At 38.0% G+C, this 18,362-nt stretch overlaps 1 pseudogene; it reads left to right on the top strand.

The window, feature by feature from the left end:
* Positions 1–929: 929 nt before the first annotated feature.
* Positions 930–18,362, top strand: part of LOC104981321 — a 188,055-nt pseudogene continuing 170,622 nt past the window's right edge.

Genomic DNA, 18,362 nt, shown 5'->3' with positions numbered 1-18,362 from the left:
AGGCAGCTTTGTCTCTATTTCTGTTTTTCCAGGACAAATTATAGAAGCTGTAGGTTATTATGTGTTCCTTGAATGGTTGATTAAAAGTGCTTAAGTAGACTATCTTGGTGGTGACTTCTTTTGGAGAGAAGTTTTCATCTATCATTCTATTCTTTTTAATGGTTATTGAACTATTCCAGTTTTCTATTTCTTACTGGCCAATTTTAGCAAACAAAAGATTCAGTTACAGTTATAAGAATTGCTGCTCTGTAAGAGGTGGGTTTCTTTTATTCTGAATTTTGCATATTTATTTAAAATTTTTTTTCCAGATAAATCTTACTAGAGAATTGTCTATATTAGTTGTCTTTTAAAAATAGATTGAATTTTGTTAATGCTTTACTTTTTTGTCTATTTCACTGATTTTTTCCTCATATGTTAATTATTGCCTTCTTATATAGTTTTTAAACATATTTCATTTTCAAATTTTTCTCATTTTTCTAGATTTTTAAATTTCTGAGTTGAAGCCTCAGCTAATTTGCTTTCAATCATCCTTGTTTTCCATTGCTTTTACATCTATGCTGCTGCTGCTGCTGCTGCTGCTAAGTCGCTTCAGTCGTGTCCGACTCTGTGCGACCCCATAGACGGCAGCCCACCAGGCTCCGCTGCCCCTGGGATTCTCCAGGCAAGAACACTGGAGTGGGTTGCCATTTCTTTCTCCTTTACATCTATAAATTTGACTATATATATATCAATTTACCTCCAAAATTATGATGTGCAGTACTTTTATGATCTTTTAACTATATTTCATAATTTGAGCCTTTAACCCATTGATTTTTGGACATAGTATAATGGGTTTTCAGTTATATTGTATTTTTTTATCCTTTTCACTTCTGATATTTTTATATTGTGGTAGCTATTGGAGGCATTAGGCAGGTGAGTCCTTGGTTTGCATGGACATCGAGGCAAGTGGTATTTGGAGGGCAGCCTACTCAGGTGTGCAGAAAGAGGAGAAAGGGAAAGATGGCTGGAGACTGGCAGTGGAAGGCAGCCGAAGCGGACAGCACCAGGTACTATCAAGTGAACTCTGGTTCAGTTCAGGTCTTCTGCTGGCCTGACAAACTTAATTTCTGGTTTCAGAATGAAACTGTGCAGTTCAGGTTTCTGTGGCCTTGGATCTTGGCAGAGGTGGTACCGGAGTTCCAGGGTTGGGTGCCAGAACCCTGAATTGCTAACTTGGGGCCTTTGGTTTCCTGGAAGGCGAGAGGCTTGCTGCTCAAGCATGAGCAGTTCACTCTCACAATCTGACCTGGGGCAGTCCTGCACCTGCAGAGCCTTTGGGACTGGGCCGGAATTTTCGCCCTGGCTGGGCCCCTGGGGAGAGGCGGTACCTCACTGTGACCTTGACTAGGGTATCCTGGAGGCGTCCATGAGGATTGAGATTTGTTTGGTAAGTGGCAAGTGCCAGACTCCTTAAGAAGGAGCCTGCAATGAGAGGCCTGGGGCACCTGGGGCATTCAGCTGTTTCTCATCCAGGATTCTCCTGCTGGTCGCTACAGAAATCTCAAGAGATCACGCGAGCTCACGCTTCCTCGGCCTGGTTCCACCGTCCTCTGAGTAGCCCCAGATACTCACGGCTTCCCAACCCATCTTCCCCCTGCCCCTCCATCAGGACCCACACTTACTTCCCTTCACCCACTGAAACCACCAAAGCGCACGCTGTGGGCTCCAGCTGCACCCTTCCTGGAAAACCCCGTACTCCACCCACGCAGACCAGGCCCCAGGCCCCAGGCCCCAGGCCCCAGCCTGCCTCTACCCACGGGTGGTTTGAGTGGATGTAGAGCAGCATTTGGAGCCTGAGAGGCTCAGCTCTGCAGGAAGAGGGGAAGGAGGAAGACTGCGGGAGTCTGGTGACGGAAGGCAGTCAGAGCTAACAGCACCGGCTATTATCAGGTGAGCTCCCATTCAGGTCTCTGCTGGCCTGACACAACTTAGTCTCTGGTTTTGGAATGGAACTGTGCATTCAGGTTGCTGTTGACTTTGGATCTTGGCAAAGGTGGGATTGCGGTTCCCAGGTTCCATAAGAAACCCGAGTTGCTATCCCAGGGCCGGTGGTTTCCTGGAAGACTTGCTGCCCAAGCATGCACAGTTCACTCTTCACCCCCAATTTTGATCTTGGGCTGTCGTGTCCCTGCACAGACTTTGGGTGGGGCGCTTGGTCCCCCACACCTGGCTGGGCCACTGTGACTCTGAGTAGGAAATCCTGGTGGTGTCAGTGAGGACTGGGACCTCAGGGTTCACCAGAGTGGTACATTTGTAGAATTTATTAGAATTGATGAACCTACATAGATATATCCTTATCACTCAAGGTCTGTAGTTTACCATTATGATTCACTCTTGGTGTTGTACATTTGATGGGTTTGGACAGAGATATAAGGTCCTGTATAAGCGACTTAGCAGCAGCAGCAGCAGCAGCAGCATCCATCATTATAGTATCACCCAGAGTATTTTCACTTTCCTAAAATTCTGTGTTGTACCTACTCATCCCTCCAACCACCCACCCCTGGAAACCACTAGTCTTCTCAGTGTTCAGTTTTGTCTTTTTCAGAAAGATCAGAGGTGTTTCCCCAGTGGCTCAGATGATAAAGCATCTGCCTGCAATGCAGGAGACACAGGTTCGATCCCTGGGTCAGGAAGATACCCTGGAGAAGGGAATGGCAACCCACTCCAGTATTCTTGCCTGGAGAATCCCATGGACAGAGGAGCCTGGTGGGCTACAGCCCATGGGGTTGCAAAGAGTCAGACATGACTGAGTGACAAACACTGAAAGGTCAGATGGTTGAATCATACAGCATGCAGGCTGTTCAGATTGACTTTTTCATTAAGTAATATGCATTTAATCTTTCCTCATGTGTTTTCATGGCTTGGTAGCTCATTTCTCTTTAGTGCTGAATAATATTCCATTGACTGGATGTACCACAGTTTATTCACCTAGTGAAGAACATCTTGGTTGCTTCCTAGTTTTCTCTATAATGAATAAGGCTACTCAGATATTCACGAGCATGTTTTTGTGTGTACATAAGTTTTGGGTAAATACCGAAGAGCATAATTGCCAGATCATATGGTAAAAGTACGTTTAGTGTTTTAAGAAACAATCTAACAGTCTGGCAAACTGAGTGTTTCTTTTTGCATTTCCACTGACAGTGAATGAGAATTCCTGTTGCTCTCCATCCTCACCAGCATTTGGTGGTGTTTGTGTTTCAGATTTTGGCCATTCTAATAAGTGTGCAATGGCATTTTGTTTGAATTTTCCTGATGACAAATGATGTGAAGCTTCTCCTTACATGTTCACTTGCCATCTGTATATCTTTGTTGGTGAGGTGTCTTAAAGTCTTTGGTCCATTTTAAAATTGGATTGTTAGTTTTCTTACTGTTGAGTTTTAAGAGTTCTTTGTGTATTTGGACAACAGTCCTTTATCAGATGTGTCCTGCAAATATTTTCTTTTAGTCTGTGGTTTGTCTTTTCATTCTCTTTACAGTGTCCTTAATAGAGCTGAAGCTTTTAATTTTAATGAAGTACAGCTTTTGAATTATTTTTCATGGACTATGCCTTTGATGTTATATCCTAGACTGCTACTGCTGCTATATCCTAGACTAGACAATTTAATTGACTTTAATGAAAATATTTTGTGGAGTGGGATTATAGGAATAGTTAACAGTTTTAATTTCATTACCCTTTTTTGTTCTCATAACAAGCCCCTGAAATATTATTAACCTTAGTTTTAATTTTTTAAGTTAAAAATTAAAAAATAAAATTTGGAGGGACCACACAGCATGTATGATCTTAGTTCCCTAAATGCAGGGGGTATGAGATTGAACCCATACCCCCTGCATTGAAGCACAAGTCTTACTAATTTGAAGCTGAGTTGGATTAGGTACACTCCAATAAAAAGTGGTACAGGGATTTCCCTAGTGGTCCAGTGGTTCCTATTCATGAGCTAAAATCCCTTATGCTTCATGGCCAAAAACCAAAACATAAAACAGAAGCAATATTGTAAAAAATTCAATGAAGATTTTTTAAATGGTCCACATTAAAAAAAAAAAAAACTGAAAAGAAAAGTAGTAAAGCCATGATTCTAATCCAATTCATTCTAGCTTTTAACTACTACATTAGTCACTCTAAAATGTTTTTTAACTAGAACATCCCTTTTTCTCAAAATAGTATCCATGCTCTTTTTATTGAAATGTTTCCCAATTTCATTTCTCATACTATTATCTAGATCCCTAATAAATAAAACAGACCAGTCTAGCTGGTGTGGTTCAAGTTTAGAACTCTAGGGTCCCCAAGACAAAATGAAGAGCAATCACTTTTTTTTTTTTAATATTTTTTGAATCTATTTATTTTTTAATTGAAGGGTAATTGCTTTACAGGATTTTGTTGTTTTCTGTCAAACATCAACATGAATCAGCCATAGGTATACATATGTCCCCTCCCTCTTGAACCTCCCTCCCGTCTCCCTCCACATCCCACCCCTCTAGGTTGATACAGAGCCCCGGTTTGAATTCCCTGAGACATACAGCAAAAGTGCTTACTAGACACTACTTTGAGAAGTATGAGCAGGCTCCACACTGTCAAGTGAAGTTAAACGCAAGGGAAACAGCAGTAATGCGCTGTCCGGGGGCCCAGCAGCCCAGGCACTTTTCCCTTCTTGAGTTCAGACAGTTGAGACAAGCTAACGGTGCCAAGTCCAGTGACAGAAGAAGTTCTCTTCACTCAGCTTCCAAAGAGAAAGTGAGCGGGGGCCACTTATTATCCAGCTTGATGAGCTAACAGCAAAGAGGCTGGAAGAAGCAGAATGCAAAAGAGGAGAGTTTTCAAAACATTTTTTTAAAATGTTAGACTGTTCTCTTAACCATATGCTACCCTCACATGCACTGAGAATTTCACAAAGAACTTGAGGCAATACTGCCACTACCCAGGAGTTCCTCACCCAGGGCAGCAATCAACAGATGGGGGACTGCAGGTTTCCAGTTGTCTGTACTAAGGCACTCTGTGTAGCAAAGTCCTCAGATCAATGTTATTTAACATGACCTACTTGGATATATCTCACTTTTTGAACATTTTTCCTCCCTGTGTTGCTTTGCAGAAACATATTGCAGCCTTGTTTCATTTTCACTGCTTTTACTCAACTCCAGCATGGCTAACAACTGATGATGAAATGACTTTCTTTTCAACCTAGAATTTACCGAGTATCCTTTGAGAACTGGAAGCAGCTACACTCCATGCATTCAGTCTCCTGATTCTCGGTGAAGAACAAGAGGATCCAGTATTGTGTAGAGGTCCTTCTTTGTCATCTGATGATGGGATGATGGCTGTTTTGGTGATGACTTTCCAAAACTGTGTTAGTACTTGTAGTCAAAACTCTGAATTTCCATCCTGAATGGTAAAGAGATCGTCAGGTGATGTCAAAAATTCATATGTAGATTCACTTCACCTTTTTCTCTGTAATTCGCTTTAAGTGATGTGAGTAGACCAGAGGCTTGAAAAAATGTTCAAATATGGCTGCGAACAGAACTAAGAAATGATTCAAAATAATAATCCATATGAGACCCAGCTTGGAACCCCTTGCCGGGATCCAGTTGTCCGTTGTTGATGCTGGTAACTACCACATGCAGCATAGTAAGATGTGTTAAAGCTGGAAGAAGCAGAGGGGAGTAACTGCAGACAGACTGTGCACAGGAAAAATGTCTATGTTTTAACAGCTTTAGAGCTGCAATGTTATTTGATTAATTTCAAACTTTTAAGCTGGATCTCTTGGGAAATATCAGAAGTTGCTTAAATATCATTTTCATGTACCTTGAGAGGGAATTATTCCAAAATGTTCTGCTCTGCTTATTTATAATCCACATCTGCTCTGTAAACAGTCACGGCTGCTTGCTTGAAAAATAAGCACCAACCTGGATTCTAAAGTAAACAAATGATTTTTTTATGAGAAAATGTTACAACATGATGGGAAATGGCAAGTCTGGTTAAAGTGTTCTAAGGCCTTCTTAATTATTCTTTTACACATGAGGAATTTTTTTTGAATCTTAGAAGGTTATTTTTAATGAAATTTAAATATATGTGCTTTTTCATGAAAAAGGAATATTAGACCCAAATTGCCAATGATTAATTCATAAAGAATTACTAATATCAGAAAAGTATAACAGATTTTCTTAAGGTTTATACTATGTTTTTATATAGCTTTTATGACATATAAAATATTGCTGGATTATAAAAATTAAGGACCTGCATTATTTTCCAGGGCTATACTTCTGTTTAAGTCATCTGTACTCAACACTGAAAATGAGACACGGTATTCACATCACTTCACTTGTATTTGCTGGACAGAGGAGCCTGGCGGGACTACAGTTCATGGGATCACGAAAAAGTCGGACATGACTTGGCGACTAAAACAATAACAATTTGTATTTACTAGTATATTTCTATTACTAAATATCACCATACTCATATGATTTACCTTCATAGAATGATGATCAGAAAGACAAGAACAATCAGGAAAGTTATAGTATCAGGATGACCTATCTTCCCATATGGTGGACACAAATTGATGTTTTAGATTAATATATGCAAAAAACAATCTATTTGCTTTGGAAAATGGTCAGTAGACATCATTCTCTACTCCCTTAAAACCTTGAGCATTTAACTTAAAAAATACATTTCTTTTACTTACAAAAAAACATTTGATTCTAAAACATTTGTCAATAAAGGAGTTTCTTAATAGCATCCAAATAAAAGTATTTGTTAATTAGTCATTTTAAACTTGCTACTTGATTGCATTTGCATATGCTTATCTTCTCTTATTGTTACGAACCTGGAATTATTTAAGCCCACTGTCAACATTTTCTCCACACACAGGCAGAGTTCACTGAGCAAACAGTAAGTGGGATATTAGAAGTGGTGAGAGTGGGTACCCTTGTCTCAATCCCAATCTCTGAGGAAAAACTTTCAACCTTTCACTGTTTAGTGTGAAGATAGCTATGGGCTTATCATAATTAGCCTTTATTATATTGAGTTACATTCCTTTTATACAGCATTCATGGAGAGTTTTTATCATGAAAGTATGCTTAATTTTGTCAAATGCTTTTTTTTCATCTATAAAGATGATTATGATTTTTATCTTTCATCTTATTAATGTGATTGATTTGTGTATAATATACACAATTATATTATAAAAATTACATAACATGCATATTATATAAATATATGCATGTTATATAATATATATTAAAATATATAATATATAACATATAAAAAATTGTAGAAAATAATAAATGGACTGTCCTTGCATCCCATGGGTAAATCCCACTTGATTGTGGTGTATGATCCTTTTAAAAGGCTGTTGAATTTTATTTGTTAATATTTTGTTGAGAAATTTTCCCTCTCTATTCATCAAGGTTGTTGGCCTGCAGTTCTCTTTTCTTGCAGTGTTCTATTTTGGCTTTGGTATCAGGGTAATGCTAACATCATAAAATGAATTTGGGAGTGCTCCTTCATTTTCCAACTTTCAGAAGAGTTTGAGAAAGATTGGCATTAATTCTTTAAGTGTTTGAATTCACTAGTGAAGTCCTATGGTTGTGGGCTTTTCTTTGTTTGGGAGGGTTTTAATCACAAATTCAGTTTCCTTACTTGTTATTTGTCTGTTTGGTTCTGAAATTGTTAAATAATGTAATAAAGTAAAGGCTATAATCCAGTGTTTCATAGGATAAACTGTTGGCATTATGGATACAAAGTTATTAAATGTATTTACGCAAAGCAGGATCTATTCAAGCAGTCAGTGAGGATATAAGAGTTTTCCAGATAGTGTGAAGCAGGACTAGCCACCTGGTTTTTTTCTTTGGGGCTTCCCTGGTGTCCCAGTGGTAAAGAATCCACCTGCCCATGCAGGAGATGAAAGTTCTCAAAGACCCCCTGGAGAAGGAAAGGGAAATCCACTCCAGTGTTCTTGCCTGCACAATCCCACGGACAGAGGAGCCTGGCGGGCTACAGTCCATGGGATCACAGAGTCAGACATGACTAAGCACACACAAAATTCTTTTCTGAATAGTCTGAGATTTTGTACAGCAGTCTTTCTCAAAATGTTGGTATAATGTGTGAATAAAGTTTAGTAACTGTAGGGGAAAAGGCAGCACCAAATAAACCACTAAAATATTACAGTTAAATAAAGGAAGATCTCAGCTGTAGCTGTGGCCAGTGTCTCTTCGAATGTGGCCAACAGACCACTGTGGATGTATCAACTAATTTTAGATCATATTAGACAGAAATTTCAAAATTTACCTATTTTATGCTTTATACCTTTATAACTAGTATATCATACACAATTTTACTGACACTATTGCTTAGAGGATGGCAAAAAGAAGCTGTGCTGTGTTGATCCATCCAACAAAGATAACATGATCAAAATGGTTATGCCCAGTGTCGTAAGGCCTATGGATAAAACCAGGAAGAAAATATATGAAGGAATAAGTTTGACAAACAATGTCTCCAACTGTTGATTCCCCTAAGAAGTACTCTAGCTTTACTAAAACTCTAAACATTCTTTTGTTTCTAACCAAATTTTTGCCTTGTGATGCTTAGCCTTGGGAGAGAGTAGGTAGTATATCTTGATACAGTCACCCGTGGGTATCTGCAAGACACTGACTCCAGAAACCCTCCATACAGAAACTCCAGGTCCTCAAGTCCCCTGAACAGAATGATACAGTGCAGTGGACCCTCCGTATTTAAAGAGTCTGCATCTTTGGATTCAACCAACTGTGGATCAGAAGTGTTCAAATCTGCGGGATTCGGAACCTGCAGAGGGCCAACTGCATACAACAGTTTGCACTGAAAAAAAAGTGAAGTGAGTTTAAAAATGGTCATTTACTCAGGGAAATGCAGAGCTGATTTCCCTACCCATAGACAAAAGGAAAAAACAACTCTGTCATACAGGTATTTTTATTTTGTGGCACAGACTTAGAAGCTGAAGAATTTCTTTAATAAAGAATATTGTAGGGCTTCCCTGGTGTCTCAGAGGTAAAGAATCTGCCTGCCAATGCAGGAGACAAGGGTTTGATCCCTGATCTGAGAAGATCCCACATGCCTCAGAGCAGTTAAGCCCATGCACCCCAGTGTTGAGCCTAGAGCCTGTTCTAGAGCCCAGGAGCTGCAAATACTGAGGTCACGTGCCCTAGAGCCTGTGCTCCACAACAAGACAAGTCACTGCAGTGAGAAGACCATGCATCATAACGAATAGCCCGTGTTTGCCACAACTAGAGAAAGCCCATGCAGCAAAGACCCAGCACAGACAAAAATAAATAAAATTATTTTTAAAAAGAATATTGTATAATCTTATACTTCTTTTCTTTCTCTTTACCACGCAAAAGAGAGTTGTTCGCATTCATTAGTACATTTTTTATTGTTTCAAAGGAATAATGTGATGGAGCACTATTAAAACTTCAGTTTGGGAGAGAGTTTGAGCCTTCATTCTAGTCTCTGAACAACATTTTCATAAGTAACATAAATATAGTATTATTTATGTTTGTAATTTTCTCCTAGTGATTTTCAGCAGTTTACTACATTTTTTATACCACAATACACTTCTTGCTTTCCTAGAAAGAAAATAAAAGAAGGATCAAGGAATATTTCCTGGTAAATCTGTAATTATTTTAGTTTTTATTGGGGAGGTAACAGAAAACATTTCTGATATCATAATTGGTTATGATAAAGACAGATAGGATGAAAATGAGTCACGTATTACAAACGGAACTCACTGAAATGCTTTATTGAAGCAAAGAGTCAAAACAGAACTGAATCTATGAAATATGAAATATCCAATACAAAGCTGTGTATTTGGATGTGTGTGAGTGCGTGGAAAGACAGGGTGGGGATATAACTAGTATATTCAAACATGTGCATTACCTTTTTTTTACTTGAAGCATAGTCAATGTACAATGTTACAGGAGAACAACATGGTGATTCACAATTTTTAAAGGTTTTACTCCTTTTGTAGTTACATTGACAATATTCCTTTGATTTACACTATATCCTTGTATCTTATTTATTTTAGACACAGTACTTGGAACTTTTTAACTCCTTACCCTTGCCCCTTGCCCCTCCTCCCTCCCCTCTCTCCACTGGTAACCACTAGTTTTCACTAGTTTATAGAGAGGCTTTAACAGGTTCAGTCCCATACACCATCCACATGGTCTCACAAAGCATTTCTGTCTCAAGGCTCTGTCCACTGGGATAATGAGCACACCTGGAATGCCGGGGGAGTCTAAACCAGTGAGGGACGTTTACAGACCCGTGGAACCAGAGGCCGGTTGGGGCCACAGGGAGACAGAGCAATGTCATCATGACATGCCTAACCAGTGCCTTCATGCCAGCTAGAAGTGTTTCTTGTGAAGAAAAAGTAAATTGTTTTGCTTAAGGTTTTTGTTGCCTAGGTAAATATCTGCTGGGGAAAATTTCTCTTTTTATGAAAATCACTTTTCACAAATATTCCCAAAATCTACATTGTTCATAATTGGTATATTTAACTCATGCACTCTATTATTTAAGAGAGGAAATTATAACCTGTTAGCATAGAATTCTGAAATGTTAATTAGTTTTCCCTATGTATTTTCCAAGAGCCATGTAGAAGTTTTGTACTGGCTTAATACTAGGGGAAAAAAATGTGATGTCTATTTGCTACAATAATTTTTCTAAATGGAAAGCTAATTTTTTTTCTTATGAGTTACTTTGGAACATTGTAAGTACCTTTTCAGAATAATAATTTTTATGTTTTTATCTTTGATATATAAAAGCTATAATTTTTTTAAACCTTTATGCTATCTTCATTTTACTAGTTGGAGACTTCATTTGGAACCAGGATTTATTTCATGATTTGGAAACTTTATTTTGTTTTTCCAGGTAAATTTTTGTTCATAAGGCTTCTTCCCTGGCTATTGAAGTCCTGATGAATATGGTAAATGATCACAAACAAGCCAAACAAGAAAACTAATTTTTATTCACACCTAATCAGTTGCTCTTAACAAATCCTCAGTCTATGCTCGTACTATGCATGCTAAGTTGCTTCAGTCTTGTCCTACTCTTTAACCCTATGGACTATAGCCTGCCTGGCTCCTCTGTCCATGGGATTCTCCAGGCAAGAATACTGGAGAGGGTTGCCATAGCCTCTTCCAGGGATCTTCCCAACCCAGGGATTGAACCCAAGTCTCTTATGTCTCCTAATTAGGCAGGTGGGTTCTTTACCACTAGTGCCACCTGGGAAGCCCACATATTGCTCATGAAGTGTTATTCTAAGCATTTCACACTCTATTACCTGTAACTTTCAAACAACTGGTACAGTTAAGCTACCCTAACTTAAAATTAAGAACCCAGGACTCAGTGGACTTAAATAAACTTTTCGATTTCTCACAGTTAGGTCATCTCTGAACTGGGACTCGACCCAGCTCTGTCTATATCTGAAGCACACAGATCTCATCTGCCATATGACAGTGTTGGACTCATACGGTCCAGTCACTTACTAGCAAAGAATTCTGTGGCCAAGCGAGAAGCCAGCTTCTCAGTTAATTAATGGGCCGCAGAAATTTCCTAAACCTGCCAAATGCATGGCTCTTTGATAAAGCCAGGAGAAAGACTTCCCCACTGGCTCAGTGGGTAAAGAATCCACTTGTAATGCAGGAGACACAGGAGAAGTGACTTCAATCCCTGGGTCAATCCAAGATGATCCCCTGGAGGAGGAAATGGAAACCCACTCCAGTATTCTCGCTTGAAAAATCCCATGGACAGAGGAGCCTGGCAGGCTATAGCGTCACAAAGAATCAGACACAACTGAGAGACTAAGCTCATAAGAACTTCTAAGACAAGGCTGAAGTGGATTTACTTACTTCGATGCTGGTGGAAAAGCTGTGACACAGCTGACCTGTCCTCTGAGATCCCAGCTGGGGGAAGAAGGCTTTCTCCCTAGAGATTGTAAACACAAACTCATGGAACCAGAAGCTGGTTGGGGCCACAAGGAGACACAACATCATCATGACATGTCTGAGCAGTGCCTTCATGCCTTAAACCCCCGCAGCAGAGGAATAGGACCTGCAGAATGCTTGCACTCACCATTCTGAATGGTAAGTTTGAAAGTGCAAGTCTCATAGTCGTTTCCAACTCTTTGTGACCCCATAGGCCAGAATACTGGAGTGGGTAGCTTTTCCCTTCTCCAGGGGATCTCCTCAACCCAGGGATTAAACCCAGGTCTCCCACATTGCAAGTGGATTCTTTACCAGCTGAGCCACAAGGGAAGCCCAAGAATACTGGAGTGGGTAAAACTTCCAGCTTTATTTTATAGTCTTATGGCTTCTCACAGGATAGCTCAGTCTTAAACAGGATAGCTCAGTCTTAATGGTAAGTTTAAGACTGAGCTATCCTGTGAGAAGACATAAGACTATAACATAAAGTTGGAAGTTTCCTCTGCCTGAAACTAACTTCTGTAGGTTGAGGTAGAAGATGAAAAATGCAAAGCAATGGTTTTCCATACCGTTTACAAAGCTACTCTTGAAGAACACATCAATTTAAACAGTCTCTGCTGTACACGTAAGAAATCATGCATTATTATTCATTTTAGGATTCAGGAAGGGCTCAGTGTTGATGAAACATTAACCCATCCCTCTGCCTAAAATTTCATGAATAAACATTTTGATTATGAGGGAAATTATAAATGCTTTTCTATATCCACATTCCTTGAATGGATATAGCCATGCAGAACAGAAGAAAATTATTCAATGTCTTTACTCTTCCAAAGAACAAAATACCTTGCTTATTAAGTTGCTTCCTGATACAATTTCATAATTGCATAGAATCCAATTAAATTTTCAGGCCCCTTGGAGATCACTTAAAGCAATGTAGTCGTGCAGTATCTTAGAGAATTACAGTTATTTTTCCAATGCTTTTCCTATGAATAAAATGGATATTCAGCTCCATCTGAGAAAAGCAATTGCCTTTATAGCCCCTGTAATGGATAAACATCTGGAGGCAATAGTTATCTGCCCAGTTCTGTATGCCTTTTGCTTTAGGATATAGACAGGGAGATTCATTGCTGCCACCTCAAGAAAAGGCACTGGGAACCTGGCATCATGGTAATTTTCCTGAGATGTTATGGGGAGACCATTTGGATGTTCACTATACTTTGAGGATTTAAGGTTTATTAGGTGAAGATATTAGTGGACAGGCTTCCCAGGTGGCTCAGTGGTAAAGAATCTGCCTGCCAATGCAGGAGACGCAGGAGACGTGGGATTGACCCCTGGGTCTGAAAGATTCCCTGGAGGAGGAAATGGTAACCCACTCCAGTATTCTTGCCTGGGAAATTCCATGAACAGAGGAGCCTGGTGAGCTATAGGCCATGGGGTCACAAAGAGTCAGACGTGACTGAACACATACACATATATGGACAAAAGGGTCCTTCATCTACATAGTTCTTATGAAAGGAGTTAAATGAAATTGCTAACTTGGTGATGGAAATAAGGATATAATCCAGGCTGTGAAATAAGGTAAAATTAAGGTGGTACCTGGAACTGGGGAATGGGTGAAAATGATAACAGAAAAACATAGGAAGAAGGAATTTAAATGAGAAGAAAATTTATTGTAATATAATGAAGGAAGAAGAGGAAATACAGCATGAAGTAAAAGGAAAAATTATGAAATCCTTTGGATAAGAAAGATAAATTCATGCAGAAGTAGTATTTCTAAGTTGACATGGAAAAATCCATTTTAAAAAGAAACTATTGTGTTCACTTTGAGGTATAGATGTCACTACCTCTGTGTATTTTTATATTATTTTGTGCATGAACTTTGGGTGCTGAGACAAATCAGACTTGACAATTCATTATTTTTGTAAAGCTCCTTATGCAACAACATCCACTCTGAACAACTCATAAAATACTACATTATGGACTATTATTTCAGATATATTATACCATAATAAATCCAATAAATTTTAAATAGGTATTATAACTGTTGTCTTTTTAATACCCCCATGATATAACTCTTTAAATACAGCTTCAAATAAATTATTTCTTATTCAATTATTTGGAGGAATAAATGAAGAAAATACATAAGTATTTTGTTGAATTTGGAATTTTAGAGAGTTTATTTGTTCTCTTTCAATTTGACTGATTTGTTTCTTACATCTGCTTAATCTAAAATCTAAATCTTACTTCAGTGTTTAAAATTTGTTAAGTATATAGTTTCAGCAAAAGTTTTTTTTTTTCTTTTTCAATCAGCTGTTAAAATCCTGATATTACCATGTGTTCAAGTTCATGATTCCTCGGAGAATGATATTTATATTTCTGCATTAATTTGACAGTGGAGGAATAGTTTGCCTAAGAGCTTCATTAATGCAAAACAAACTACTTTGTTTCAAATTATTTTAATATTAATAATGATAAACCTTAAAGTGTGCACATTTCAGTAAAATTCAAAGGTGATGAAAATGTCAATATATATTATTCACATATAAACAAATCATTCATGTTTTCACAACGCTAATCTTTAAGGAACCACCAGTATTTATATGATAAAAATGACTGAACAGAATATATATGCAAGGGGAAAAATGACAGTAAGCTTGATTTCATAAGTACCAAATAAGTGATGACATCATTAATACAGAATCAATTTTCAACAGGAGATTTCATAGCCAATTTAAAAAATGGCCCCATAGATTTAACAGCCAATGGTTAACAGGGAAAAGAAGATAATTTTTATTACTCATTTTTCATTCAACAAAAAACATTTTGTGTCTGCTTTGTGTCCAACTGTGTGCTAGATACAGAGATTACAAAAGTAAGTAAGATTTAGACTCTGATTACAAAGCAATTAAGCTATAGGAATTCATGGACTGTATTTAAACCACTTTCTAAAACACACAAAAAATTGTCATACATTTTGGTCTACAAATTAAAAATAAGAATAAAATTATATATTAATATTTTTGTGAAGGTGGTCATACCTGATTGCAGGGTCCCTCTAAAATTCGCATTGGGCCCTGTAATATCTGGATTATTTTTCATAGACATTCAAATTATTGTTTAGCTTTGTGTTTTGTAGACAATCATGATTATCTTTCTAATCAATGTGCCTATGGCAACAGCTCCTTACACATAGTAGAATATATATAAATATTGTTAAACAAGTGAAATAAACAATTAATGACTACTGAATGTTGATATTTTAAAATATTCCTCCTGAGACCTTGCAAGCTGATACAAAATAATTTCATTATGTAAATGTAAGGCAAATTAAAATTATCTGAGATAAAAAGTAATTACTGAGAGCCCTGTCTGGGAAGAATGAATGATCTGATTAAATCTGACCACTTTACTTTCTGTGAAACATAATTTAGCAGATCTGCATATGAATAGAAAGAAGAAAATTAAATCTATTTACTTAAAATGGAAAATTCTGAAAGAGTTCACAACTGAAATGATCTCTCTAGTCAAAAAACACATCTTCTGCAATTTGTGAAACATTTAATATGTTGCAGGAGAGGGTGTCATTTGAGTCAGGACTTGCCTGGCACTGAGCCATTTTGTTATTCACCTACGGTGAGTCCCAAGTGTTGGATTATAAACAGGAACATTCACCACCAACTCTCCTTTTTACCCAAATTCTGATCTGGGTGTTTAAGCAAATGCGCTTTAGTTGAAGCCTTGAATAATACAGGTTCTGCGCTCTGATTACCATGCAATATGATAGTATTACTGCGTTAAAATCCCATACAGCCCTCCAGTCCCCCATGATAAAGTCCACACTCACAGATTTCTGCCTGACTCTCCTGTGCCTTTCTACCCTCCATCCTCAACTGCTCCCTCCATGCCTGTGATGATAATAACAGAACCTTCTCAGAGGGCTTGTTTCACATGTAAAACCTACAGGGTACCAAGTAGAATCCTGGCACATAGTAGGCACTCAGCAAATATTGGCTGTTATTGTTCTAATCATCAACTCAGAAAAAAACTTGAGGGGGATTCCATAAAGAAAGGTATTTTTCTTCTCTCAAAGAAATGTATCTGTGCTTCCTACAAAATAATAGTCATGTAAGAGGTGATTGATGGAGAAGGAAATGGCAACCCACTCCAGTGTTCTTGCCTGGAGAATCCCATGGACGGAGAAGCCTGGTGGGCTGCAGTCCATGGGGTCGCACAGAGTTGGACACGACTGAAGCGACTTAGCATCAGCAGCAGCAGAGAGAGGAGATTGAAGTTACGGTAATTTATTTTGGAGTCAGAATGAGATGAGTCACAGTATGGGGCTTTATCTCAGAGACTGTTCTCCACTGGTTCTGGAATATCTCTGCCTTCCTCATTCCCTCCCCCTTCTCAATCTAGAGACATTTCCTGGGTACAGTGATTGAGGAAGCAGTGGGTGGCTCTCCACAAGCCATGGAGAATGTGGATTCTCTTCAGAGATGAGAAATAGGAGCAAGCTGGCGAGTGACATGCCTTAGCCTTTTAACTCATGATGTACTTAAGAGGTGCATTTTTCTTTCTCATAGTAAATATAACAGTATAAACTTGATATTCACTAAACTGACATCATGAGTCATGTGGTTCAGTCTCAGAACAAAGAACACACAGATAACCACTATATGCAGTTACAAAATAACTCATGTCTTTTCGTGTTTTTCTCATGTGGTGGATTGTGTACACAGTCCATGGCATTACTTAGCTTTTTTCCTTTTTTTTTTCATATAAATCTCTTAAGCCTCAGGCTTATATTTACCTTTCCCTAAATTTCTTCCCTAGTCTGATCTTGCCTATCTCTTTTTTCTACTTTTCCCTCCTTATTTCAATCTGTAATATAAAATTCAAAAGGTTGAATATGGTAGAGAAGAGGGGGAAAGCTGATGTAGGAAGGCTAGCCTACTTGTTGATGGACAAATGGCAGAATGCATGGGATGGTGGCACTTGGGTATATTCTGCGCTGCCAGCAATACATAGTTTTGCCACACTGTTTTCTCCTTCCCCAAAGCATTCTCATGTTTTAGATTTACCTCTTACTGGTCAGATCAAGGATCAAACAATACATGTGTCCACTGTAATCACAGTCCTTTATCTTGTCATGTTCCATTGTCCTTATCAGACTTCCCTGCTCTTCACCAGTCTCAAGTAAATTAGCATATGTCCGTTCATTTCAGGTCACATTTTCAAGTCCTCCATGATTTATGGGCTATACAGTGTTAATGCAGTTTAAATCGCAAATGTAAGTACACTTATATTAACGTTTAATATGATTAAACTCTGAATTAATTAAAGTATTTCCTCAACTACTCTAAATAACCATCTTCTTGTCTTGCACATTTGGTAATCTCCATCTTCTCACCACTGTTCTTATATGCTCTTCCTTACCAAAACCCTTCATCTTCTCCTTTTTACCAAACACAGTTTTGTTCATGTTGAAGGCTCATTTCAACTGTTTCCGCTGAAGGCTTCCTTCTTTTTAATTTCACGATAATTCCTCTATTCTCACAAGTGAAGCATTAATAATTTATACTATACAAGATGTCACTTGACAGGAAATTATTATGTACTAATTACTAATTGTTTTTACTTTATAAGCCTCATTTCCTCAATAAGATTGTGAGATCTTCAATCAATGGAACTTAGTAGAGTATAAATAAAGAAGGTTTATCTTAATTACCACAAATGATGAATAAAATGTCTTTCTGATGTCTTGTTTAGGAAAAATATATTTATCCTTACTTTGTCCTTTAGTGCCTAAGACTTGAGTGGATACATACAGAGTATGCAACAGATATTTGTTGATTTGCTATGGCAAATACATAAATAACTTCATTACTTATATTTTAGTAACATAAAAGAATATGATACTGCTCACTAAAGATGGTATTTACCTGTAATACATGAACTGTGTATGTTATGTGAGTTATATAGAACATTTTTTTAGAAAAAACATACAATGGAGAAAAGACAATCTCTTCAACAAATGGTGCTGGGAAAACTGGTCAACCACTTGTAAAAGAATGAAACTAGATGACTTTCTAACACCATACACAAAAATAAACTCAAAGTGAATTTAAGATCTAAACATAAGACCAGAAACTATAAAACTTCTAGAGGAAAACATAGGCAAAACACTCTCCGACATAAACCACAGCAGGATCCTCTATGGCCCACCTCCCAGAATATTGGAAATAAAAGCAAAAATAAACAAATGGGACCTAATTAAAATTAAAAGGCTCTGCACAACAAAGGAAACTATAAGCAAGGTGAAAAGACAGCCTTCAGAATGGGAGAAAATAATAGCAAATGAAGCAATGGACAAAGAATTAATC

The sequence above is a fragment of the Bison bison genome, unplaced genomic scaffold (assembly GCF_000754665.1).
Source record: "Bison bison bison isolate TAMUID 2011002044 unplaced genomic scaffold, Bison_UMD1.0 scf7180017858917, whole genome shotgun sequence".
NCBI classification, from domain to species: Eukaryota; Metazoa; Chordata; class Mammalia; order Artiodactyla; family Bovidae; genus Bison; species Bison bison.
This window is presented reverse-complemented; position numbering and strand designations above follow the sequence as displayed.